At 45.8% G+C, this 27800-nt stretch overlaps 4 non-coding genes and 2 pseudogenes across 4 annotated transcripts; all 6 read left to right on the forward strand.

Annotated features, from left to right (window-relative positions):
* The first annotated feature begins 15316 nt into the window (after window positions 1–15316).
* On the forward strand, window positions 15317–15538 carry LOC145772888 (U2 spliceosomal RNA; annotated as a pseudogene).
* Window positions 15539–16392: 854 nt separating this feature from the next.
* Window positions 16393–16555, forward strand: LOC145773425 (U1 spliceosomal RNA). The gene has a single exon (XR_014289807.1). It is a non-coding gene; the product is annotated as a U1 spliceosomal RNA (small nuclear RNA).
* A 181-nt stretch (window positions 16556–16736) lies between these two features.
* On the forward strand, window positions 16737–16843 carry LOC145772947 (U6 spliceosomal RNA). Its single transcript, XR_014289373.1, has one exon. It is a non-coding gene; the product is annotated as a U6 spliceosomal RNA (small nuclear RNA).
* A 7292-nt stretch (window positions 16844–24135) lies between these two features.
* LOC145772892 (U2 spliceosomal RNA) lies at window positions 24136–24349 on the forward strand (annotated as a pseudogene).
* Window positions 24350–25206: 857 nt separating this feature from the next.
* Window positions 25207–25369, forward strand: LOC145773426 (U1 spliceosomal RNA). The gene has a single exon (XR_014289808.1). It is a non-coding gene; the product is annotated as a U1 spliceosomal RNA (small nuclear RNA).
* Window positions 25370–25553: 184 nt separating this feature from the next.
* Window positions 25554–25660, forward strand: LOC145772948 (U6 spliceosomal RNA). The gene has a single exon (XR_014289374.1). It is a non-coding gene; the product is annotated as a U6 spliceosomal RNA (small nuclear RNA).
* The last annotated feature ends 2140 nt before the right edge of the window (window positions 25661–27800 follow it).

Genomic DNA, 27800 nt, shown 5'->3' on the forward strand with positions numbered 1-27800 from the left:
TGGCTGTCTAAACTTCTTCAAAGATGATCTACGACCGTACTGTGCTAGTGAGATCCACCGCTGCAATCAGTCATCCCTACCACCGAGGACGACTGAGAGGGCGGTTGAAGAGTGGATCTCGACTGTTTCTTCTTTCTTCTGACCGTAGGAGGAGGTTTGGAAGGAGTAGAAATGTCAGATGACAAAGGAATGTTATGCTTTTGTGTTATGTCTTTCGTTTTTGTCATGATCACCCACAGGGCTTGAATGGTGGACCGTTTTGTGTCCTGTATATATGTGTCGCCTATGTCCAGAGATTTCTTCTTTTGGATGATGGTGTGCTTGGCGACATTCATCATGGTAAGAAGGATCAGGTTGTTCTTTTGTCCTCCAGGGAGTTGGTTGTAAAGGATCATGTCCTTTGTTATTTCTATGTCTTCCTTGGTTAGGTCAAGATATTGTTGTTTCAGGCGCTCCCATATTCTTTGTGCAAAGGAGCACTTGGTGAGGACGTGGGCCACATTGTCTTCTGGTTTTCTGCAGAATTTGCAGTTTGTTTTTCTGTCGGAATGTATTGATCTATTAAAATCTCCCCATTTGTATCCTCCATGTGCAATCCGAAAGGACATGGAGGATAGGTGAGGTGGAAGGAAGAGTTTGATTCCCTTGTTTTTCAGGAGGATCTCATTCCAAGGAATCTTCTTTCCGTTTTCATCAATCTTGTCAATTTTCTTTTCATTTTGCGTTTTCAGATTGATGTAGATATTTTTGTAGGAAGTATTTTCCCAGTCGTGTTTCAAGCCTTTGAGTTTGCAAAAGGACTTGAAGATGTCCGCATACATTTCGTTTGGAATTGGGGCATGCGGAATGCTGTTGGAGAACAGATGAGGATTAATGTGTCTCATTCTGTAACTCAAATTGAACATTGCCCATTCGTGCCAGATTTCGGTGGCGTCTTCTAGAGGGAAGAGATGGCGAATTCTGTCGATGCGGCTTGTTTGAAATTTTGATTGGATGTCCACCATGTTGATGCCTCCATCTTTGACAGGAGGAAACGTCTTGCTTCTCTGGAGCTGTTCGAATGGTGAAGGATACCAGAGGAAGTCGAAGAGGATTTTGTTTAGTTCTTTGATGTGTTGTTTCGTTGGCATCAGCACTCTACTGAGATGCAAAGTGACGGGTACCAAGAGAGTGTTGATGATCGAGATCTTTCCATAGAGGGAGAGTCTTCGTGGTTTGTGGATGTTGGCGATCGTTTGAGTTTTCTTGATGGCGGTCTGCCAGTTCATCTTGTCAAGTTGTGTTTTGTTTGTGCCTAGCCAGATGCCCAGGATCTTGACGTTGTTCAAGATCGCAGCTTCTGGAAAGAGTTGCTGAGCTCTTTGGGCCAGGTCAGGTTTGGACGCCAGGATCTGGGTCTTTCCCTGGTTCACTTTCTGGCCGGACATCGTCTGATAGATGGCTAGTTCTTTGTTGATTTTCTTGAGAGATGGAATGTCTCTTGTGATGAAAGTGGTGTCGTCCGCATATTGCTGGATTTTGATTGTCAGCTTGGAAAAGCGAAAACCGTTGATCAGATGATTTTTCTCTATGCGTCGGGTGAGAACGTCAGCACAGATTATGAAATAGAGCATGCTGAGGGGACAACCCTGTCGTATGCCCCTTTTAACGTTTATTCGTTTTGTTAAAGCTCCATTGATTTCTATTTTGCTTTTTGTTTTGTGGTAAACTAATGACAGGTAATTCATCATTATTGGTTTTACTCCGAGTTTCTTCAAGATTCCATAGAGGAAGGAGTGACTAACTCTATCGAAAGCTTTTTCAAAGTCAGTTATCATGACATACAAGTCCCTGTGTTGAGTTTGAGAAGCTTCCAGGGCAGCTTGTATATTCATTGTAACATGCTCTATTCTGCGGTTTGGCAGTCCACATTTCTGATTCGGACAAATCAGGTTTGTGATCATGGGTGTGAGTCTGTTGGAGAGGATTTTGCTCAAGATCTTGTAGTCTGTGTTGAGCAGAGAGATCGGTCTCCAATTTTTGAGCTTTTCTTTTTCACCTTTTTTAAAGATTAACTTCACTTTTGCTTCTCTCATTGAGGGAGTCATTGTTTTTCTCAAGTAGCAATTTGTAAGCATCTCTAGAATGTCGTGTTTCAGGAAATGCCAGCATTTTTGGTAGAATAATGAGCCGAGACCATCTGATCCAGGTGCAGAATCCTTGTTAAGAGAATCGATGGCGGTTTTTACTTCTTTGAGACTGATCAGCTGTTCCGCTTGTTCAGCTGCGTCTTCCTCAATTTTGGCCTCTCCAAGAATGTTTAAGTAGTTGTTTTGTTCTTGAGAGTTTATGTTGTCTTTTACACCCCATAGAGAGTGGTAGAAGCTGTGTACTTCTTTGAGAATGTCTTCTTTCTTGGTGAGTGTTGTGTTGTTTGCGTCGTGTATCTCAGTGATAGAGGTACTTTTACAATTTTGTTCCTCTGCTTTGAAGAAGCTTTTAGATGGTTCTTCATCGCTAGTTGGGATAGTTCTGGATCTGATTTGCGATCCGACTGCTTTATAATCGTAGAAGTTGTTGATTTTCTCCAAGAATTCCGGGCGACGATCTTCCAGGACGTGGTCTGGATGAGCGTCCAGAGTGTGGAGCATATTTTTCGCTTGATTGTAATCTTCTCTACGCTTGAGTGCGACATCTTGCGAGAGTTCAATCAGTCGATTTTTCAACATTTTCTTGCCATGATCCCACCTTATAAGCATGTCTGGTGGTTCTATTTGTGGTACGTTTATGGTCCAGTTTTCCCAAGCCGTTTCGAGCTCTGTTATGACGTGAGCATATTCTAATATGCTGTTATTGATTTTGTATGAATATTCACCCCATTTGGTGTGTTGTTGATATTTTAGATGAATTATTGGTAATGTGCAGTGGTCTGATGATGTGAAGTATTCATGTTTGATGTTATGATAATTTTCAAGTGCATGTTCATTTATGTATATTCTATCTATCCTGGTCTTACTGTTGTGGTTTTGGCGCGTGAACAGTCTTTTGTAAGGATATTCTTGTCTGAATATGTCTGTCAATTGGTTATGATGTATTAATGTTCTAAGTGCTGTTTTATCCGGTGTAGTGAAGAAAAATTGCGGCTTAGCAGTGTCCAACGGATCAAGGATCACGTTAAAATCACCAAGTAAGACCACATGTTGATGTTCATATTCCAGCATAGCCTCGGAGAGCAGTTCAAAGCATGACTTTCTCTCTCCGTTGCTCTGCGGAAGGTATGCATTGAATATGTTTATGTTATTTTTACCACATTTGATGTTGAGGTGATGTATTCGATTTTGTACTATTGTGTGATGTGTGATTTCGGACCTATCGTGTATGTCCTTCTTTACGATGAACATTGTCCCTGCATAGAAGGGGGTTCTATCAGGTTCTATGTTTGTATATGTTATGTAATTGTTATGTTGAGCCCACGTCTCGAGTTGATCGGTGGGGATTCTGTGTGTTTCCTGAATTGCCAGTACAGAGAGTCTGTGAGATGTAGAGAACTGTTTGACATCTCGCAATTTCTTGGATATTCCGTTGATGTTCATTGAGCCAACCTTGAGGTTGCCCAGTCCGGCGTCCGAATCGTCACTCTCCGTATCTGTGAACATGATTATAGATAGAGAAAAAGCAGATTAAAGTTTAAGAGTTTTGGACTAGACCGTGTAGTTGGATGGGACGCCGTCTGAGTCCGTGAGCTCATCCACCGAACTGAAGACATTTCGATGGAGAGGAGAGGTCCCGGTCAGTTCAGCCCGCGTAGACTCTCTCGAAGAAACGGACTCCGAGTCAGTTGACGAGTTGTCATTGTCAACTGAGACCGACGCATCCTTGGAGCTGGCGTGGGATGCGTCGTGGTCTCTGGGATTCGTCGTCCTGGGAGATGCTGGTTGGGCAATCGATCTCCGCTTTAGCAAGGGTTCTTTTGGAGTCGATGTCTTGGACTCTGTGTTGGACATGGGCTTATCCACTATCTCAGCATCTGATGAGAAGATGCTGCGCATGGAGGTTTTGGGGTTGTGTTTCCCTCCTTTGCCCACGGTGATAAAGCCATCGTCGCTCGTGGGGGGGTTCTTTCTCTTCCTACTCTTTTCCCTGAACTTTTCTCTTGCATTGCAACCAGGTTTGTGTCGGCCTGTTGATCGGCACACATGACAGGCGAGCTGCTGCCTGGTTGGCGACGAATCTGACACATACGTTTTTTTTGGTCTGGATGCAGCAAAACGCGGTCTGGACTTCTCGGCCTGTCTCGCAAGGAAAGCGGCCTCTGATCTTTGGCAGAAGAGTTCGTTGCTTCTGTTTATGGATTCTCTCGAGCGTCCCTGTTTCCTGGGTTGTCTAGGCGCCCGGTCTCGGGGTGGGTCGGCCTTGGACTCCCGGTCTCGAGGTGGGTTGGCCTGGGTCTTCTTCGGTTTCGTGGGGCACTTTGATGTTAGGTGTCCCCGGACTTTGCAAATCTGGCAGAGTGGCAAATGTCCTTCTCCAGGCTTGGTGATGGAGATCCATTCACCAAACATCTGCACCTTATCTGGGATGTTGGCGAGTTTAGTGTTCTGCAGGTACACATGCAGAAACTCGTTGCAGATGGTGGGGTGCTGCTTGTGTTTACCTTTAACCATCTGGTAAACATTTCCCCAGTTTGCTTGGCAAGCAAACTCATTAATTAAATCCAGATGCCACTCGTCTGGCACTGGATATAATGTGATCACGTCGCATGGTGGCATCGGTCGCCATACTTTGATCACGTAACCTACTTCCTTGTGTGAATAGGTCACGGGTGACTGATGGTCTAGCGCCAGCTGTTCCATCAGCACGGATTTGGTTTCGTTCTCAGAAGCTGAGAACGTGACGGTGAAAATGTGCTGCCGCAGGCTCTTGGCACGCACAGCTTTTAGCTCCTTTCCATACTTTGCAAGGAAGCCATCTTGCATAAAGAAACTGATGAAAGTGCTTACATCAAGCCAGGACTGGCTGGATGCTTGCACAACCAAGGTTCTTTGATATTTAAACTCGTTGGCCTTAGAGTCGCCCATGAGTATAGCTGGTGTTTAGTTTATGTTATTTTAAATATAAGAATTAACAAAGACTTACCAAAGTCCAAGCTTTTCAAGTTTTAAATTTTCCTTCTGAAGGAAAATTTAGCTAAATTCTGTCTTGACCACACCCTAAAAGCTGGTCACGTACTGTCTAGACTCGCTGTAGCTAACTGGCTATTCTCACCTGACCTACTTTCTACGTGGCAATCAGCTAATTCCCTTAAGGGGAAAAGGCTGACTCCAAAAAAAAATCTAGGGAGGGAAAAAAGCTAACTACTCGCCTAGATCAGTGGTTCCCAGCAGGGGGCCACTGATCTAGCTGACTTAGGCTATTTTCTAAACTTTCTAGTTATTTATTTATCTAACTGACTTTAAAAAAAAATCTAAAAAGGCTGGTAAAAGTTAGGCCGGTGTCGCTTTCACTCGCTCGCTCTAGCGAGGAAAGCAAGGCTTGCTTGTTAAACGCTTTTTGGCAGCAATGTCTCCAAGGCCACCAAGTTGCAGATAATCGTTCGCAGTGAATAAGGCTCGTGAGCACTTACCTTGTATTCAAATAGAATGACAGACAGTGCACACGATGATGAATAAGGTAAGTCTCACGAGCCTTATTCAAAGTGCGAACGATTAATTGCGAACTGGTGGCTTTGGAAACATTGCTGCCAAAAAGCGACTAACAGCAAGCCTTGCTTTCCTCGCTAGAGCGAGCGAGTGAAAGCGACACCGGCCTAACTTTTACCAGCCTTTTTAGATTTTTTTTAAAGTCAGTTAGATAAATAAATAACTAGAAAGTTTAGAAAATAGCCTAAGTCAGCTAGATCAGTGGCCCCCTGCTGGGAACCACTGATCTAGGCGAGTAGTTAGCTTTTTTTCCCTCCCTAGATTTTTTTTTGGAGTCAGCCTTTTCCCCTTAAGGGAATTAGCTGATTGCCACGTAGAAAGTAGGTCAGGTGAGAATAGCCAGTTAGCTACAGCGAGTCTAGACAGTACGTGACCAGCTTTTAGGGTGTGGTCAAGACAGAATTTAGCTAAATTTTCCTTCAGAAGGAAAATTTAAAACTTGAAAAGCTTGGACTTTGGTAAGTCTTTGTTAATTCTTATATTTAAAATAACATAAACTAAACACCAGCTATACTCATGGGCGACTCTAAGGCCAACGAGTTTAAATATCAAAGAACCTTGGTTGTGCAAGCATCCAGCCAGTCCTGGCTTGATGTAAGCACTTTCATCAGTTTCTTTATGCAAGATGGCTTCCTTGCAAAGTATGGAAAGGAGCTAAAAGCTGTGCGTGCCAAGAGCCTGCGGCAGCACATTTTCACCGTCACGTTCTCAGCTTCTGAGAACGAAACCAAATCCGTGCTGATGGAACAGCTGGCGCTAGACCATCAGTCACCCGTGACCTATTCACACAAGGAAGTAGGTTACGTGATCAAAGTATGGCGACCGATGCCACCATGCGACGTGATCACATTATATCCAGTGCCAGACGAGTGGCATCTGGATTTAATTAATGAGTTTGCTTGCCAAGCAAACTGGGGAAATGTTTACCAGATGGTTAAAGGTAAACACAAGCAGCACCCCACCATCTGCAACGAGTTTCTGCATGTGTACCTGCAGAACACTAAACTCGCCAACATCCCAGATAAGGTGCAGATGTTTGGTGAATGGATCTCCATCACCAAGCCTGGAGAAGGACATTTGCCACTCTGCCAGATTTGCAAAGTCCGGGGACACTTAACATCAAAGTGCCCCACGAAACCGAAGAAGACCCAGGCCAACCCACCTCGAGACCGGGAGTCCAAGGCCGACCCACCCCGAGACCGGGCGCCTAGACAACCCAGGAAACAGGGACGCTCGAGAGAATCCATAAACAGAAGCAACAAACTCTTCTGCCAAAGATCAGAGGCCGCTTTCCTTGCGAGACAGGCCGAGAAGTCCAGACCGCGTTTTGCTGCATCCAGACCAAAAAAAACGTATGTGTCAGATTCGTCGCCAACCAGGCAGCAGCTCGCCTGTCATGTGTGCCGATCAACAGGCCGACACAAACCTGGTTGCAATGCAAGAGAAAAGTTCAGGGAAAAGAGTAGGAAGAGAAAGAACCCCCCCACGAGCGACGATGGCTTTATCACCGTGGGCAAAGGAGGGAAACACAACCCCAAAACCTCCATGCGCAGCATCTTCTCATCAGATACTGAGATAGCGGATAAGCCCATGTCCAACACAGAGTCCAAGACATCGACTCCAAAAGAACCCTTGCTAAAGCGGAGATCGATTGCCCAACCAGCATCTCCCAGGACGACGAATCCCAGAGACCACGACGCATCCCACGCCAGCTCCAAGGATGCGTCGGTCTCAGTTGACAATGACAACTCGTCAACTGACTCGGAGTCCGTTTCTTCGAGAGAGTCTACGCGGGCTGAACTGACCGGGACCTCTCCTCTCCATCGAAATGTCTTCAGTTCGGTGGATGAGCTCACGGACTCAGACGGCGTCCCATCCAACTACACGGTCTAGTCCAAAACTCTTAAACTTTAATCTGCTTTTTCTCTATCTATAATCATGTTCACAGATACGGAGAGTGACGATTCGGACGCCGGACTGGGCAACCTCAAGGTTGGCTCAATGAACATCAACGGAATATCCAAGAAATTGCGAGATGTCAAACAGTTCTCTACATCTCACAGACTCTCTGTACTGGCAATTCAGGAAACACACAGAATCCCCACCGATCAACTCGAGACGTGGGCTCAACATAACAATTACATAACATATACAAACATAGAACCTGATAGAACCCCCTTCTATGCAGGGACAATGTTCATCGTAAAGAAGGACATACACGATAGGTCCGAAATCACACATCACACAATAGTACAAAATCGAATACATCACCTCAACATCAAATGTGGTAAAAATAACATAAACATATTCAATGCATACCTTCCGCAGAGCAACGGAGAGAGAAAGTCATGCTTTGAACTGCTCTCCGAGGCTATGCTGGAATATGAACATCAACATGTGGTCTTACTTGGTGATTTTAACGTGATCCTTGATCCGTTGGACACTGCTAAGCCGCAATTTTTCTTCACTACACCGGATAAAACAGCACTTAGAACATTAATACATCATAACCAATTGACAGACATATTCAGACAAGAATATCCTTACAAAAGACTGTTCACGCGCCAAAACCACAACAGTAAGACCAGGATAGATAGAATATACATAAATGAACATGCACTTGAAAATTATCATAACATCAAACATGAATACTTCACATCATCAGACCACTGCACATTACCAATAATTCATCTAAAATATCAACAACACACCAAATGGGGTGAATATTCATACAAAATCAATAACAGCATATTAGAATATGCTCACGTCATAACAGAGCTCGAAACGGCTTGGGAAAACTGGACCATAAACGTACCACAAATAGAACCACCAGACATGCTTATAAGGTGGGATCATGGCAAGAAAATGTTGAAAAATCGACTGATTGAACTCTCGCAAGATGTCGCACTCAAGCGTAGAGAAGATTACAATCAAGCGAAAAATATGCTCCACACTCTGGACGCTCATCCAGACCACGTCCTGGAAGATCGTCGCCCGGAATTCTTGGAGAAAATCAACAACTTCTACGATTATAAAGCAGTCGGATCGCAAATCAGATCCAGAACTATCCCAACTAGCGATGAAGAACCATCTAAAAGCTTCTTCAAAGCAGAGGAACAAAATTGTAAAAGTACCTCTATCACTGAGATACACGACGCAAACAACACAACACTCACCAAGAAAGAAGACATTCTCAAAGAAGTACACAGCTTCTACCACTCTCTATGGGGTGTAAAAGACAACATAAACTCTCAAGAACAAAACAACTACTTAAACATTCTTGGAGAGGCCAAAATTGAGGAAGACGCAGCTGAACAAGCGGAACAGCTGATCAGTCTCAAAGAAGTAAAAACCGCCATCGATTCTCTTAACAAGGATTCTGCACCTGGATCAGATGGTCTCGGCTCATTATTCTACCAAAAATGCTGGCATTTCCTGAAACACGACATTCTAGAGATGCTTACAAATTGCTACTTGAGAAAAACAATGACTCCCTCAATGAGAGAAGCAAAAGTGAAGTTAATCTTTAAAAAAGGTGAAAAAGAAAAGCTCAAAAATTGGAGACCGATCTCTCTGCTCAACACAGACTACAAGATCTTGAGCAAAATCCTCTCCAACAGACTCACACCCATGATCACAAACCTGATTTGTCCGAATCAGAAATGTGGACTGCCAAACCGCAGAATAGAGCATGTTACAATGAATATACAAGCTGCCCTGGAAGCTTCTCAAACTCAACACAGGGACTTGTATGTCATGATAACTGACTTTGAAAAAGCTTTCGATAGAGTTAGTCACTCCTTCCTCTATGGAATCTTGAAGAAACTCGGAGTAAAACCAATAATGATGAATTACCTGTCATTAGTTTACCACAAAACAAAAAGCAAAATAGAAATCAATGGAGCTTTAACAAAACGAATAAACGTTAAAAGGGGCATACGACAGGGTTGTCCCCTCAGCATGCTCTATTTCATAATCTGTGCTGACGTTCTCACCCGACGCATAGAGAAAAATCATCTGATCAACGGTTTTCGCTTTTCCAAGCTGACAATCAAAATCCAGCAATATGCGGACGACACCACTTTCATCACAAGAGACATTCCATCTCTCAAGAAAATCAACAAAGAACTAGCCATCTATCAGACGATGTCCGGCCAGAAAGTGAACCAGGGAAAGACCCAGATCCTGGCGTCCAAACCTGACCTGGCCCAAAGAGCTCAGCAACTCTTTCCAGAAGCTGCGATCTTGAACAACGTCAAGATCCTGGGCATCTGGCTAGGCACAAACAAAACACAACTTGACAAGATGAACTGGCAGACCGCCATCAAGAAAACTCAAACGATCGCCAACATCCACAAACCACGAAGACTCTCCCTCTATGGAAAGATCTCGATCATCAACACTCTCTTGGTACCCGTCACTTTGCATCTCAGTAGAGTGCTGATGCCAACGAAACAACACATCAAAGAACTAAACAAAATCCTCTTCGACTTCCTCTGGTATCCTTCACCATTCGAACAGCTCCAGAGAAGCAAGACGTTTCCTCCTGTCAAAGATGGAGGCATCAACATGGTGGACATCCAATCAAAATTTCAAACAAGCCGCATCGACAGAATTCGCCATCTCTTCCCTCTAGAAGACGCCACCGAAATCTGGCACGAATGGGCAATGTTCAATTTGAGTTACAGAATGAGACACATTAATCCTCATCTGTTCTCCAACAGCATTCCGCATGCCCCAATTCCAAACGAAATGTATGCGGACATCTTCAAGTCCTTTTGCAAACTCAAAGGCTTGAAACACGACTGGGAAAATACTTCCTACAAAAATATCTACATCAATCTGAAAACGCAAAATGAAAAGAAAATTGACAAGATTGATGAAAACGGAAAGAAGATTCCTTGGAATGAGATCCTCCTGAAAAACAAGGGAATCAAACTCTTCCTTCCACCTCACCTATCCTCCATGTCCTTTCGGATTGCACATGGAGGATACAAATGGGGAGATTTTAATAGATCAATACATTCCGACAGAAAAACAAACTGCAAATTCTGCAGAAAACCAGAAGACAATGTGGCCCACGTCCTCACCAAGTGCTCCTTTGCACAAAGAATATGGGAGCGCCTGAAACAACAATATCTTGACCTAACCAAGGAAGACATAGAAATAACAAAGGACATGATCCTTTACAACCAACTCCCTGGAGGACAAAAGAACAACCTGATCCTTCTTACCATGATGAATGTCGCCAAGCACACCATCATCCAAAAGAAGAAATCTCTGGACATAGGCGACACATATATACAGGACACAAAACGGTCCACCACTCAAGCCCTGTGGGTGATCATGACAAAAACGAAAGACATAACACAAAAGCATAACATTCCTTTGTCATCTGACATTTCTACTCCTTCCAAACCTCCTCCTACGGTCAGAAGAAAGAAGAAACAGTCGAGATCCACTCTTCAACCGCCCTCTCAGTCGTCCTCGGTGGTAGGGATGACTGATTGCAGCGGTGGATCTCACTAGCACAGTACGGTCGTAGATCATCTTTGAAGAAGTTTAGACAGCCAAGGGCGTAACAACCCACCTTTAACCCGTCCCTCTCACTCATCTGCAACGGCCTGATGCCGGAAGAGTGATTGCAGCGGGAGATCTTTAACCGTCCCTCTCCGTTGTCCCACTCGCTCTGGGATGACAGGATTGCAGCGGCCCATTCCAAGACGACTCTGGGGTCAGCGAAAGCTACCCTCCCTCTGGCCGCTCCTCTCTGGCATCTCCGCCAAATGAGGTGTCAGACTGCGGTGGCCCGTTTTCTCCAAACAGGTGCCCTTCTTGAAGCGGGCAACAAGAAGATACACACACACAAACAATTTCAAATAAAATTAAAATTAACTTTCTACCAAAATGCGCTAGTTCTTGAGCTTGACCCGCCATCTCCTAGACTGCTCCAAGATCAGCAAGAGGAAAGTTGAGACAGGCAGATCAGCTTGAGGCAGCCACTAACCAAACATTTACATCCACAGATTACCATCTACCGCGGTGGGTCCCTTCGGTCGTAGTGAGTCCCTCGCCTCCCTGGTAGGTATCTTCCATGTAAGTATGGTGTGCCTGCTGAGTGTTTGGGTGTGTGGACGGCTCCCGGAGCGGACGCACTAATGATGAGACAGGAAACAAATCCATTCCATATGGACAATTTGTAAACCTGCAAGATGTAGTGGTATCCATCTTGAACTCTGAGCGTTGCGCGAAAAAAAAAAAAAAAAAAAAAAAAAAAAAAAAAAAAAAAAAAAAAAAAAAACAAGATGTCGCACTCAAGCGTAGAGAAGATTACAATCAAGCGAAAAATATGCTCCACACTCTGGACGCTCATCCAGACCACGTCCTGGAAGATCGTCGCCCGGAATTCTTGGAGAAAATCAACAACTTCTACGATTATAAAGCAGTCGGATCGCAAATCAGATCCAGAACTATCCCAACTAGCGATGAAGAGCCATCTAAAAGCTTCTTCAAAGCAGAGGAACAAAATTGTAAAAGTAGCTCTATCACTGAGATACACGACGCAAACAACACAACTCTCACCAAGAAAGAAGACATTCTCAAAGAAGTACACAGCTTCTACCACTCCCTATGGGGCATAGAAGACCACATCAACCCTCAAGAACAGAACAGTTACCTAAACATTCTGGGAGAGGCCAAAATTGAAGAAGACGCAGCTGAACAAGCAGAACAGCTCATAACTCTAAAAGAAGTAAAAACCGCCATCGATTCTCTTAACAAGGATTCTGCACCTGGATCAGATGGTCTCGGCTCATTATTCTACCAAAAATGCTGGCATTTCCTGAAACACGACATTCTAGAGATGCTTACAAATTGCTACTTGAGAAAAACAATGACTCCCTCAATGAGAGAAGCAAAAGTGAAGTTAATCTTTAAAAAAGGTGAAAAAGAAAAGCTCAAAAATTGGAGACCGATCTCTCTACTCAACACTGATTACAAGATCTTGAGTAAAATCCTCTCCAACAGACTCACACCCATGATCACAAACCTGATTTGTCCGAATCAGAAATGTGGACTGCCAAACCGCAGAATAGAGCATGTTACAATGAATATACAAGCTGCCCTGGAAGCTTCTCAAACACAACACAGGGACTTGTACGTCATGATAACTGACTTTGAAAAAGCTTTCGATAGAGTTAGTCACTCCTTCCTCTATGGAATCTTGAAGAAAATCGGAGTAAAACCAATAATGATGAATTACCTGTCATTAGTTTACCACAAAACAAAAAGCAAGATAGAAATCAATGGAGCTTTAACAAAACGAATAAACGTTAAAAGGGGCATACGACAGGGTTGTCCCCTCAGCATGCTCTATTTCATAATCTGTGCTGACGTTCTCACCCGACGCATAGAGAAAAACCATCTGATCAACGGTTTTCGCTTTTCCAAGCTGACAATCAAAATCCAGCAATATGCGGACGACACCACATTCATCACAAGAGACATTCCATCTCTCAAGGAAATCAACAAAGAACTAGCCATCTACCAGACGATGTCCGGCCAGAAAGTGAACCAGGGAAAGACCCAGATCCTGGCGTCCAAACCTGACCTGGCCCAAAGAGCTCAGCAGCTCTTTCCAGAAGCTGCGATCTTGAACAACGTCAAGATCCTGGGCATCTGGCTAGGCACAAACAAAACACAACTTGACAAGATGAACTGGCAGACCGCCATCAAGAAAACTCAAACGATCGCCAACATCCACAAACCACGAAGACTCTCCCTCTATGGAAAGATCTCGATCATCAACACTCTCTTGGTACCCGTCACTTTGCATCTCAGTAGAGTGCTGATGCCAACGAAACAACACATCAAAGAACTAAACAAAATCCTCTTCGACTTCCTCTGGTATCCTTCACCATTCGAACAGCTCCAGAGAAGCAAAACGTTTCCTCCTGTCAAAGATGGAGGCATCAACATGGTGGACATCCAATCAAAATTTCAAACAAGCCGCATCGACAGAATTCGCCACCTCTTCTCACTAGAAGACGCCACCGAAATCTGGCACGAATGGGCCATGTTCAATTTGAGTTACAGAATGAGACACATCAATCCTCATCTGTTCTCCAACAGCATTCCGCATGCCCCAATTCCAAACGAAATGTATGCGGACATCTTCAAGTCCTTTTGCAAACTCAAAGGCTTGAAACACGACTGGGAAAATACTTCCTACAAAAATATCTACATCAACCTGAAAACGCAAAATGAAAAGAAAATTGACAAGATCGATGAAAACGGAAAGAAGATTCCTTGGAATGAGATCCTCTTGAAAAACAAGGGAATCAAACTCTTCCTTCCACCTCACCTATCCTCCATGTCCTTTCGGATTGCACATGGAGGATACAAATGGGGAGACTTTAATAGATCAATACATTCCGACAGAAAAACAAACTGCAAATTCTGCAGAAAACCAGAAGACAATGTGGCCCACGTCCTCACCAAGTGCTCCTTTGCACAAGGAATATGGGAGCGCCTGAAACAACAATATCTTGGCCTAACAAAGGAAGACATAGAAATAACAAAGGACATGATCCTTTACAATCAACTCCCTGGAGGACAAACGAACAACCCGATTCTTTTGACCATGATGAATGTCGCCAAGCACACCATCATCCAAAAGAAGAAATCTCTGGACATAGGCGACACATATATACAGGACACAAAACGGTCCACCATTCAAGCCCTGTGGGTCATCATGACAAAAACGAAAAACATAACACAAAAGCATAACATTCCTTTGTCATCTGACATTTCTACTCCTTCTAAACCTCCTCCTACGGTCAGAAGAAAGAAGAACCAGTCGAGATCCACTCTTCAACCGCCCTCTCAGTCGTCCTCGGTGGTAGGGATGACTGATTGCAGCGGTGGATCTCACTAGAACAGTACGGTCGTAGATCATCTTTGAAGAAGATTAGACAGCCAAGGGCGTAACAACCCACCTTTAACCCGTCCCTCTCACTCATCTCCAACGGCCTGATGCCGGAAGAGTGATTGCAGCGGGAGATCTTTAACCGTCCCTCTCCGTCGTCCCACTCGCTCTGGGATGACAGGATTGCAGCGGCCAATTCCATGATGACTCTGGGGTCAGCGAAAGCTACCCTCCCTCTGGCCGCTCCTCTCTGGCATCTCCGCCAAATGAGGTGTCAGACTGCAGTGGCCCGTTTCCTCCAAACAGGTGCCCTTCTTCAAGCGGGCAACAAGAAGATACACACACATAAACAATTACAAATAAAATTAAAATTAACTCTTTGACAAAACGCGCTAGTTCTTGAGCTTGACCCGCCATCTCCTAGACTGCTTCAAGATCAGCAAGAGGAAAGTCGAGATAGGCAGATCAGCTTGAGGCAGCCACTAACCAAACATTTACATCCACAGATTACCATCTACCGCGGTGGGTCCCTTCGGTCGTAGTGAGTCCCTCGCCTCCCTGGTAGGTATCTTCCATGTAAGTATGGTGTGCCTGCTGAGTGTTTGGGTGTGTGGACGGCTCCCGGAGCGGACGCACTAATGATGAGACAGGAAACAAATCCATTCCATATGGACAATTTGTAAACCTGCAAGATGTAGTGGTATCCATCTTGAACTCTGAGCGTTGCGCGAAAAAAAAAAAAAAAAAAAAAAAAAAAAAAAAATAAGATCAAGTGTAGTATCTGTTCTTCTCAGTTTAATACCTGGGACGCCCAGCATCGCTGGGCTCTTGTATTAAATGTATGTTTGAAGACGGGGTGTCGATTCAAAGCTCGCTTTGTCGCACCCACGGGTTGTCCCGGTATTGCAGTACCTCCGGGTTCGGCCCACATCCCACCTTCGGGTGGGATAAATGAACAATCAATCATTGAAAATGCGAATCATGGCTTTCGTTGTTCGTCGGTCTCATTTCTTGTGTTTTATTGGTCGTCGTGTGTATCATATGTCATTTTCTGTTCATTTTCATTCATTGCGCCGATGTTATCTACTCTCTCGCGTACGTGTGTGTGGTGTTGCAAATTTTTCGCTTGTTGTCGCGTGTTCTGCAATGACTCTCTATTGAATAAAAGTTCCTGTGCTGAGCAATTCAGCCAGCACAGCTGTGCCAATAATGCGACTCACCTTGTCAAACATGTGATGTTCTCCTACGCAGACACAAACTTCTTTTCGTCGCGAGTCGTGAACAAACCAACTGACTGACCGGCCGGCTTCAAGCGGCACGTGACATGCAGAGTCTTGCATTAGTTTAATAAATGTCTTGCATTAGTTTAATAAATGTGAGCAAGCAATGCTCAGAGGGCGACTTACCTTTCAAAGAATAGAATGCGATCACTCATCATATGATAGCATGTATGGCAGCGAATGAAACTGAGCTTTGCTGCAGGCCATTGGCTTGAAATAAAAACAGCATTCTTAAGAAAATTTAGCCCGCTATATATGGCGCTTGGTTAAGCTTCTTCATCATTCTATTTGAATACAAGGTAAGTGCGCCTGAGCATTGTTTGCTCTCATTTTTCAAACTCATACATTGTTCTTTTTCGAAGTAAGTGAGTGATCACAGAAACAGCAGCAGCTGCTGAAGTGTCGTCGAAAGGTTCTGCTCACACACAAAAAAGGCAAACAAAAGCAACGGAGCAAAGCCGAAGAGAATCACGGTCCCAGAAGAGAGATGCTGACAGGCAACCAACTCATACTTACCTGACGAGGGTCTTCACCGTGATCACGTAGGCGGTGGGCCCAGGGCGAGACTTCACCATTGCACTTCGGAGAAGTTGACCTCTGCGATTACCCCAAATGTGGGTAACTCGGTCGTATAATTTCTGTTAGTGGGGACTGCGTTCGCGCTATCCCTTTTTTAACTCATCAACCGAAAGCGAAGAAGAAGAAAAAGCTTTTTCCATCCCCCCCCCCGTACAACACATATCAAGCGTTTGGAGACCGAATTGTTGTCTTGTGTCCTGCTGTTGCGAGACCACAAGCTGAAAGCGAAATCATCTGAAAGCTTTTTAAGCGAATCAAAAGCAAGAGGTGAGCGTACTTGCTTCGGCAGTACATATACTAAAATTGGAACGATACAGAGAAGATTAGCATGGCCCCTGCGCAAGGATGACACGCAAAATCGTGAAGCGTTCCATATTTCTTTTAGTCACCGACTGGATGTGCATCCACAGTTCATCGACATGCTTTCTATGCCTTGTCCTTTGCTTGGATGCGACTTGATCGCGTCGTCACGCACGTGGTGTGCCCACGTTGCCAGGCAGTGGAGAACACCAGCCATTCGACAAAGTCGATTTCAAATGCGACCAGGACTGCCGGCCGGCGGACCGAAAGCGCCGCCGCGATGTCTAAACGTCGACGTCGTGGAGCATTGCTTTATCCATTCGACAAAGTCGATTTCAAATGCGACCAGGACTGCCGGCCGGCGTACCGAAAGCGCCGCCGCGATTTCAAAGGCGATCAAGAAGAATTGTTGGCTCTCAATTAAGGAAAATCAGTCAGTTTATTGCTCAGTTTGTTGTTCTGCAGTGAAACGAAATCAAAACTTGGTCAGGAAAGTTGAAAATAAAAATTCTCAGCAAAAAGAAAATTGTCAGTTTTAGAAACAGTAAATTTCCTAGCTGCCAGTGAAAAATACGGTAACCTACTCAGTCTCGAACCATTCGGAAGTTTAAAGAAAGGAATTTCGTCAACCTCAAGTCTTTAGTACCCTACCCAATCAACACGGAATACTTTAATACCCAATCCTTACCCTAGCTAACCTTTCCCACCTAGCTAACCCTTATCAAGCACCGGGATTCGCAATTCCAGCCCGGGCTTGTTACCCCCATCTTTACCCTGAAGATCACACTAATTTTTGGTTTAAGAAGAAAGAAGATCAAAAAAAGACTTTAAAAACTGTAATTATTTGTGTTTTGTTGTTTTATAGTAATTTTCATAAATAAATTCAATTCCAGTTGCAACACTTAAAAACCAAAAAATCCTAGCCTAATTTTTGAACATCTTTGCACAAATATTGCCACTCAGTTGTTATCAATTCGAATAATTTTAGTTATATTGTGTAACCAACTTGTGTGCTTTCTAAATTTTTGTAAAAATAAGCTAATTGACCCATCTATTTTACCCAAATTATCACCCATTTCGACCATTTTTTTTATCATAGCCTTTTAGCTTTAATTGTGCGAAAATCCTAGTGTTGCCAGTGATCTTTCAATATAATTTTATTTCTTTCTTCTTAATCTTACATTAGACGTTGTTCATATTTTCTTTTCACTTGGAATCTCTCATCCTTGAACTGAACCGATTGTTTTCTACTAGTTTTGCAACCCTTTGACTTGTCTATTTTATTGTTGTCCTGTATTTTAGCCGTAAAGTATCTCGCATGGTCACTCTGCCAGCTGGCATAAAGTTTAATCGTGACATCACAATCGAAAATTCAAACAATTGCTCTTAAAGCATTAATTATCCTTTTTCAATCTGTCGCACTAATTTGTAATCAAACTTTGTTTTCTTTTCAACTTTAACCGACATTTCCATTGTAGTATTACTCATTAACGTAGAATCAACGTAAATTGTTTTACTTCATTTGTCAATTCTTTAGCAAATCTCTGATTCAACCCTCAATTTGATTGCAATCTGCCACTTGTTATTTAAATTGTTAGTTAACTCTCCAAAACATAGAAACGTCGCTTTAAACTTTAAACAATTAATTTGATTGCAATCTGTCACTTGTTATTTAAATTGTTAGCTAACTCTCCAAAACATAGAAACGTCGCTTTAAACTTTAAACAATTTGTAATAACCAGCTTTTTAGAACTATTTTATTTAAACCATGTCTCGCTTTTCAAGTCGTACAGGTTTGAAGACTTCTAGAGGTAACCTGGCCGGTGTTGGTTTCTCCTTCCCACCTTCTCAGTCCACTGGCTTAGGCTGGCCGACGAGGAAGCAGGTTCCTGTGAGTGGTCACTCACTCAACCCAGATGGTGAAGCCTCCCCGGTAGACTCACTGCTTTTTGCGAACTCGTCACTTCGTCACGGTGACGAGGGTCCGATCCGCAATTCCACACCACATCGTGGCCACCCCACCCATTTCGAGTCACCCTTCCAGAGGTCAAATAGACTGCAGTCCGTCTGCCCTATTCGCCTCACCCTCCCGAATCTATTCCCCCTTCTCTGTCCTTTCTCCACTTGCAGGAGGGCATCTCAACCTTACCGAGATGTGCAGGCGTATCAGGACCATATGCGAGCATTTCATGGTTCGCGCGCCGAGTTCCTGATCACCTGCAGCAGGTGCTGCCGTGTTCTCCCTCGAGCTTACAAGCTGGATGGGGCCCAAGAGCACTGGCGATCCTGCCCCGAGGGCCTTCAATTGCCAACCTGCCTTCCCTGGCCGAGCAATGACCCGACACCCTCGGAGAGCCAAACCAGACCCCCTATGATGACCAAGCCTGGGCTTTCCTACGCCCCTGTTGTCAGGCGTGGAAGGCGCCGGCCCTCGACTGCAGGCGCATCGGTCGAGGGGTCATCCCCTCTTCTCCCTTCCTCTGTCATCCGTTCTCAAGTCTTTTGGCGCCAAGGCATAGACAGCACTTCCACTTCGCCCCCCCCACCTGAACTTTTCCATTCTATTCTAACTCATCCAGGCAAAACTTCACTCAGCCCTGCTGATACTGACAGCTTGCCTGATTTAGATGTGTTGTTTCTTCCTCGTCTGTCTTCGGCCGGACCTGGGTCGGAAAGTGGGGACTCTTCCGACTCGTCTGACTCGTCGAACAGCGAATCTCTTTCCTCTTCTTCCACTTCCTCGCCTGATAGCTCAACCACGGACGGTTACGGCCCTACTGTCAGAGCGAATCCTCTTCTACATGTACCCCTGCGCAAGCCGACCTCCACCGGATCCGTGGCAGTGGACTCGCTCGGTTTATCCAAGCCGGCTTCGCGCCCTTTTTCTTTTTCTTCTCTGCCACTGACGGCCACCACCGGAGCTGAAACTAGAGACTTAATCAGCTCTTCCAAGCCGCCCATGCAAACCTTTTCATCTAAGTCTCTTCAACATCCATCTCACTCCTCTTTATCCTTTAATCCTGTTTCCATCTGTCCTATACAACCTTGTTCCTCGACGCTGTCTGCTGAAGCCCAACCTTTTACCCCACCTACCCAAACCACCCACTCTAAATTCCTGCCAACTATCTCTTCCCAAACCTTGACTCGACCCCGAAGTGACACCATGACATGCAACCAAGCCACGATTGACCCCGGACTCCCACAGACTACCCCAGGGATGTCCATCACACCCAACAATCAACGATCCATCCAACACCCTGTTGAACCGGTCAGGGAAAGTAAGACGAAGAGCTCCAGGCGGGCTCTTCGCAGTTTAGTGAACCTTACTTTAGCGGGTGGCATAAATTTCGACCAGTTCTGCATCGAATTGGAAGAGTGGACCGCTGGCACTTCGCCGCCCAAGAGGACACGTCCTCGCAAACCACGCTTCAATCGTGGCGCCCGGGCTCGCGCGGCTCGCCGTCGTTCGAACGGGGGTTCTCCTCGGTCGGACGGTGGGGGTTCGCGCGGGAACGGAGCCCGATATCGTAGCGGCGTGGGGTTGCGAGCCGCCTTCTCGCGGGACGCGAAGGGAACGGTCCGCCGGATCGTTGAAGGAAAAAACTGTGACCGTCGTTGCGAAATCCCACCTCAAGAAATTGAAGAGAGATTTCGACGCGACATGACCGCTCCTGAAGCTGGGAGTTGCTCGCAGATGCCCGAGTGGATGAACGCCCACCGCTACGAGCATGATAATGTAAACCTCTCCCCCGTCGATGACGGTGAAGGTCCCATTACGGCCCGGGAGGTGGAGGCGGTCCTCCAGTCGCTAGATGTCGGTTCCGCCCCTGGTTCTGACGGATTGTCCTACGGTTTCTGGAAGATCCTGGACCCAAGAGGGGGACTCTTAGCCAGCCTTTTCGAGACCTGCCGGATCAACCGTCGTGTACCGGACCAGTGGAGAACCAGCAGGATCACTCTCATATGTAAAGACCCTGAGGGTGACCTGCACGACGTCAGCAACTGGCGGCCCATCTCCATCTGCCGAAACATATACAAGATTTACGCCGCCGTATTGGCCCGGCGCCTGCAGCGATGGGCGGTGGAGGGGAATGTTATCAGCCGAGAGCAAAAGGGATTCATGCCCACGGAAGGCGTCTATGAGCATGTGTTCATGCTCGACACCATCCTCTCGAATGCACAGTCACGCAAAAGGCCTGTGTCGGTTGCGTTTCTGGACATCCGAAACGCCTTTGGCAGTGTCCGGCACGAGTGCATAGCCGAGGTCCTGCGCCATTTCGACGCCCCCACAGACCTTATTGAATGCATCTCCGACATATACGTCGCTAACACCTGCACCGTCCGCTGCGGCAATGGTGAAACCGACCGTATCCCTGTGGGGCGGGGAGTCCGTCAGGGCTGCCCGTTGTCTGGGCTGCTATTCAATTTGGTCATCGAGGTGCTCCTCAGGGGCGTCCGTGACAAAACGGATTGCGGCTACAACCTTCCTGCCAAAGAAGACGACATTAAAGTACGTTGTATGGCTTATGCGGACGACATCTGTCTCGTTTCTTCCGATCGCGAGCAGATGATCTCTCTCCTATCTTCTACCGATCCCTTCTCTTCCTGGTCCGGGCTACGGTTCAACCCACGCAAGTGTGGCACCCTATCCTATGGGAAAGTGTCGGCGTCCCGTCTGCGGGTCGACCCGAAACCTTTCTCCCTTGCTGGGGAGGAAATTCGGGTCATCCCCAAAGGCGAGACGTACAAATACCTCGGCGCTCGAACCGGCTACGCCTCGGACGCATCCCTAACCCAACCCTTCATCTCCACTCTGGAGAAGCACATTTCTTTATTAATGAAATCCTTTCTTACCCCAAGCCAGAAACTCCTGGCACTCACCTCTATCATTCTCCCGTCCGCGTCATACCATCTGCGAGTGCGGCGCTTCAGACAGTATGAGCTTCTGAAGCTTGACCGACTGGTATTGCGGTGTTTGAAGGTGGCGTGGCGTCTTCCCAAGTGGGCGTGCAGCGCGTTCTTCTACTGTAAGCCTGCATTAGGAGGTTTGGGCATTCTGAACTTGTGTCGCGAAAGTGACACGCTTTCGGTAGCTCATGCTTTCAAGATGCTGACGTCACCTGACAACATTGTCTCTGCCGTCGCTCTCGGGCAGCTTAGGCGTCATGCCTGTCTGAGGCTCGGCACTCCGGATCCCACGCCTGGTCACCTGGCCAGTTATCTAAACAGTGAACCTCCTCCCGACGGCGCCCGCTCTAGACCGTGCCCTACAGGCGAGAGCCTGTGGGGCCGTGTCCCGGCGGCCACCCGTCGTCTGAACGTACGCTGGTCCGCCCGCCCGGATGGCGGCCTTGAGTTGGCCGCGGGGAGCTCCACAATCACCCCTCCCTTAAGGAAAAAAGTGGTGCCGACCCTCCATCAACACAATGACTTGTGGTGGAGGAGACAGTGGGAATCCAAACCTGACCAAGGCAAGACGGTCAGTGCCCACTGCCTGTCCGGGTTCTCAAATTCCTGGACCCGGCGCCCGGAGCTCCTGGATCACGCGGACCGAGTATTTGCGTACAAGGCCAGATTGAACCTATTGCCACTCAAATCCAAACCAAGCCATGGCCGTCCTTACCTACCTGCCATGTGTCGTGCGTGTGGGAAAGCGGAAGAGACTCTCCCTCACATATTGAATCACTGCCCTACCGTGATGACTGTCGTCACGGAACGTCACAATTCAATATTGAGGGAGATCGCGGGGCACGTGCCTGCCGAATGGCAACCCGGGCTTGCCATAGATAGTACGGTTCCACAGCACGTGGAAGCGGGCGGTGCCGATCTGCGTCCTGACATCGTCTTGCAACGCCCTGACGGTGTCACGGTCGTATGTGACGTCACATGCCCGTTCGACTACGGCGCGGATTCTCTTCGAAAAGCCGCCGACAGGAAACACGACAAGTACGGCGAGTTATGTGTCAACATAAAGGAAGACAGGAAGCGCCCTTGCAGGGACGTCCTGTCACTTCCGTTCGTCGTAGGCTCCCTCGGGAGCTATGCCCCGACGAGCTCTCGAGCTCTGACGGCCTTGGGCGTTCCTGCTCGTGGGGTAGCAGAGGTGGCTAGAAAAGTGGCCTCCCTCTCAATCGAAGGATCCTTCCGCGTCTGGAAAGCTTGGAACGCCGGGCTCACTCGTGGAGGGGCTACGTCATAGAAAAGACGACATCAGCGATCAGAAACTTATTCCCTAATAACGTTGCAGTAAGTATCCGAGCGCGCAAGACAGCAAACCGTTTGGACGTTATAACTTTATAACAATATTGTGTTAAAATTGATCACCCCATATCACCACCTTATTTCTATAAACTAGCGCCATTTCTTTTATATGATACTCCAGTCTCATCAAAAACAAACATTCTAAAGTAAAAAGGAAGGAAATAAAATACCTCTTGTACATTGTGACTTGAGACTGGTTTAATAGTAATTAAGCAATTTCAATCACCACTAGATTCTCTATGTATTAATCAATCAACTGTTTCGAACTGTCATACGCTGTTTTTGCCTTGTAACGCTGTTCTTGCCCGCTCGGATCAACCTCGCTCCGCTTTCAACGCATCGATCAACACGATCCCCTGATCAACTCGATGCAGCCTCAAAATTTCTACCTCAAATTTATATTTTTTACCGGTAATGTAGCCTATCAGTGCCTCTGGTTTCGATCGCTAGCCTCCCCGACCCAGCTGGGCGAACCTGCCTCAACGTCTGGTCAGTGCACATCCGTGCTCGCCGAATGAAGGCTTACTCTTCTCCAGTGAGTATTAATTACACTCCCACCTATATATTTTTTTTTTGTTTTATTGATTAATCGAGCCTCTGCTCCACAATTTTATTGAATATTTCGTCTGCCACGAGAGCCAAATTATCCCTAAATGGTTCTACTCTCTTCCTCGTGGGAGACCCCAATTTTATCCGCTCTGCCTGCTGGCAGACCGGGTATAAGAGTCAGAGTACCTGCGCGAGGACGCGTGAAGGAGACGTGGGCGCCACCCGGCGGTCAATTACTGCCGGTTCCAGCGTCCACACGCGACGGGTCGCCCGACTCGTCGCAGGGCTCCTTTCTGGACTATGCAGAAAGAACCTGTCTCCCTGGCCCGCTCCGCCATTCTAAATTTGCGGACGGGCCATATAATGTTTCGATCCACACTCTCCCTCCACAGGTACCTCGACTCCCCAGCCTGGCCCTCGCGACCTAAGCTGGTGGACTTAACCCTCCGGGTGCATCGTCACCCCATAAATCACGCCGCTCCCCGCCTCCGCGGGGTGTGGCAGGCCGGTTTCTTAAAGTCTTCGACCTGGCTATGTTTGTTTGTACTCTCTCGCCGTGTCAATCTTTTGTACCGTGAGTTACTGATGCGAATAAAACAGTTCAACAACAACAAGTGTAGTATCTGTTCTTCTCAGTTTAATACCTGGGACGCCCAGCATCGCTGGGCTCTTGTATTAAATGTATGTTTGAAGACGGGGTGTCGATTCAAAGCTCGCTTTGTCGCACCCACGGGTTGTCCCGGTATTGCAGTACCTCCGGGTTCGGCCCACATCCCACCTTCGGGTGGGATAAATGAACAATCAATCATTGAAAATGCGAATCATGGCTTTCGTTGTTCGTCGGTCTCATTTCTTGTGTTTTATTGGTCGTCGTGTGTATCATATGTCATTTTCTGTTCATTTTCATTCATTGCGCCGATGTTATCTACTCTCTCGCGTACGTGTGTGTGGTGTTGCAAATTTTTCGCTTGTTGTCGCGTGTTCTGCAATGACTCTCTATTGAATAAAAGTTCCTGTGCTGAGCAATTCAGCCAGCACAGCTGTGCCAATAATGCGACTCACCTTGTCAAACATGTGATGTTCTCCTACGCAGACACAAACTTCTTTTCGTCGCGAGTCGTGAACAAACCAACTGACTGACCGGCCGGCTTCAAGCGGCACGTGACATGCAGAGTCTTGCATTAGTTTAATAAATGTCTTGCATTAGTTTAATAAATGTGAGCAAGCAATGCTCAGAGGGCGACTTACCTTTCAAAGAATAGAATGCGATCACTCATCATATGATAGCATGTATGGCAGCGAATGAAACTGAGCTTTGCTGCAGGCCATTGGCTTGAAATAAAAACAGCATTCTTAAGAAAATTTAGCCCGCTATATATGGCGCTTGGTTAAGCTTCTTCATCATTCTATTTGAATACAAGGTAAGTGCGCCTGAGCATTGTTTGCTCTCATTTTTCAAACTCATACATTGTTCTTTTTCGAAGTAAGTGAGTGATCACAGAAACAGCAGCAGCAGCTGCTGAAGTGTCGTCGAAAGGTTCTGCTCACACACAAAAAAGGCAAACAAAAGCAACGGAGCAAAGCCGAAGAGAATCACGGTCCCAGAAGAGAGATGCTGACAGGCAACCAACTCATACTTACCTGACGAGGGTCTTCACCGTGATCACGTAGGCGGTGGGCCCAGGGCGAGACTTCACCATTGCACTTCGGAGAAGTTGACCTCTGCGATTACCCCAAATGTGGGTAACTCGGTCGTATAATTTCTGTTAGTGGGGACTGCGTTCGCGCTATCCCTTTTTTAACTCATCAACCGAAAGCGAAGAAGAAGAAAAAGCTTTTTCCATCCCCCCCCCCCCCGTACAACACATATCAAGCGTTTGGAGACCGAATTGTTGTCTTGTGTCCTGCTGTTGCGAGACCACAAGCTGAAAGCGAAATCATCTGAAAGCTTTTTAAGCGAATCAAAAGCAAGAGGTGAGCGTACTTGCTTCGGCAGTACATATACTAAAATTGGAACGATACAGAGAAGATTAGCATGGCCCCTGCGCAAGGATGACACGCAAAATCGTGAAGCGTTCCATATTTCTTTTAGTCACCGACTGGATGTGCATCCACAGTTCATCGACATGCTTTCTATGCCTTGTCCTTTGCTTGGATGCGACTTGATCGCGTCGTCACGCACGTGGTGTGCCCACGTTGCCAGGCAGTGGAGAACACCAGCCATTCGACAAAGTCGATTTCAAATGCGACCAGGACTGCCGGCCGGCGGACCGAAAGCGCCGCCGCGATGTCTAAACGTCGACGTCGTGGAGCATTGCTTTATCCATTCGACAAAGTCGATTTCAAATGCGACCAGGACTGCCGGCCGGCGTACCGAAAGCGCCGCCGCGATTTCAAAGGCGATCAAGAAGAATTGTTGGCTCTCAATTAAGGAAAATCAGTCAGTTTATTGCTCAGTTTGTTGTTCTGCAGTGAAACGAAATCAAAACTTGGTCAGGAAAGTTGAAAATAAAAATTCTCAGCAAAAAGAAAATTGTCAGTTTTAGAAACAGTAAATTTCCTAGCTGCCAGTGAAAAATACGGTAACCTACTCAGTCTCGAACCATTCGGAAGTTTAAAGAAAGGAATTTCGTCAACCTCAAGTCTTTAGTACCCTACCCAATCAACACGGAATACTTTAATACCCAATCCTTACCCTAGCTAACCTTTCCCACCTAGCTAACCCTTATCAAGCACCGGGATTCGCAATTCCAGCCCGGGCTTGTTACCCCCATCTTTACCCTGAAGATCACACTAATTTTTGGTTTAAGAAGAAAGAAGATCAAAAAAAGACTTTAAAAACTGTAATTATTTGTGTTTTGTTGTTTTATAGTAATTTTCATAAATAAATTCAATTCCAGTTGCAACACTTAAAAACCAAAAAATCCTAGCCTAATTTTTGAACATCTTTGCACAAATATTGCCACTCAGTTGTTATCAATTCGAATAATTTTAGTTATATTGTGTAACCAACTTGTGTGCTTTCTAAATTTTTGTAAAAATAAGCTAATTGACCCATCTATTTTACCCAAATTATCACCCATTTCGACCATTTTTTTTATCATAGCCTTTTAGCTTTAATTGTGCGAAAATCCTAGTGTTGCCAGTGATCTTTCAATATAATTTTATTTCTTTCTTCTTAATCTTACATTAGACGTTGTTCATATTTTCTTTTCACTTGGAATCTCTCATCCTTGAACTGAACCGATTGTTTTCTACTAGTTTTGCAACCCTTTGACTTGTCTATTTTATTGTTGTCCTGTATTTTAGCCGTAAAGTATCTCGCATGGTCACTCTGCCAGCTGGCATAAAGTTTAATCGTGACATCACAATCGAAAATTCAAACAATTGCTCTTAAAGCATTAATTATCCTTTTTCAATCTGTCGCACTAATTTGTAATCAAACTTTGTTTTCTTTTCAACTTTAACCGACATTTCCATTGTAGTATTACTCATTAACGTAGAATCAACGTAAATTGTTTTACTTCATTTGTCAATTCTTTAGCAAATCTCTGATTCAACCCTCAATTTGATTGCAATCTGCCACTTGTTATTTAAATTGTTAGTTAACTCTCCAAAACATAGAAACGTCGCTTTAAACTTTAAACAATTAATTTGATTGCAATCTGTCACTTGTTATTTAAATTGTTAGCTAACTCTCCAAAACATAGAAACGTCGCTTTAAACTTTAAACAATTTGTAATAACCAGCTTTTTAGAACTATTTTATTTAAACCATGTCTCGCTTTTCAAGTCGTACAGGTTTGAAGACTTCTAGAGGTAACCTGGCCGGTGTTGGTTTCTCCTTCCCACCTTCTCAGTCCACTGGCTTAGGCTGGCCGACGAGGAAGCAGGTTCCTGTGAGTGGTCACTCACTCAACCCAGATGGTGAAGCCTCCCCGGTAGACTCACTGCTTTTTGCGAACTCGTCACTTCGTCACGGTGACGAGGGTCCGATCCGCAATTCCACACCACATCGTGGCCACCCCACCCATTTCGAGTCACCCTTCCAGAGGTCAAATAGACTGCAGTCCGTCTGCCCTATTCGCCTCACCCTCCCGAATCTATTCCCCCTTCTCTGTCCTTTCTCCACTTGCAGGAGGGCATCTCAACCTTACCGAGATGTGCAGGCGTATCAGGACCATATGCGAGCATTTCATGGTTCGCGCGCCGAGTTCCTGATCACCTG

The sequence above is a fragment of the Aplidium turbinatum genome, chromosome 6 (genome assembly GCF_918807975.1).
Source record: "Aplidium turbinatum chromosome 6, kaAplTurb1.1, whole genome shotgun sequence".
Taxonomy (NCBI): Eukaryota; Metazoa; Chordata; class Ascidiacea; order Aplousobranchia; family Polyclinidae; genus Aplidium; species Aplidium turbinatum.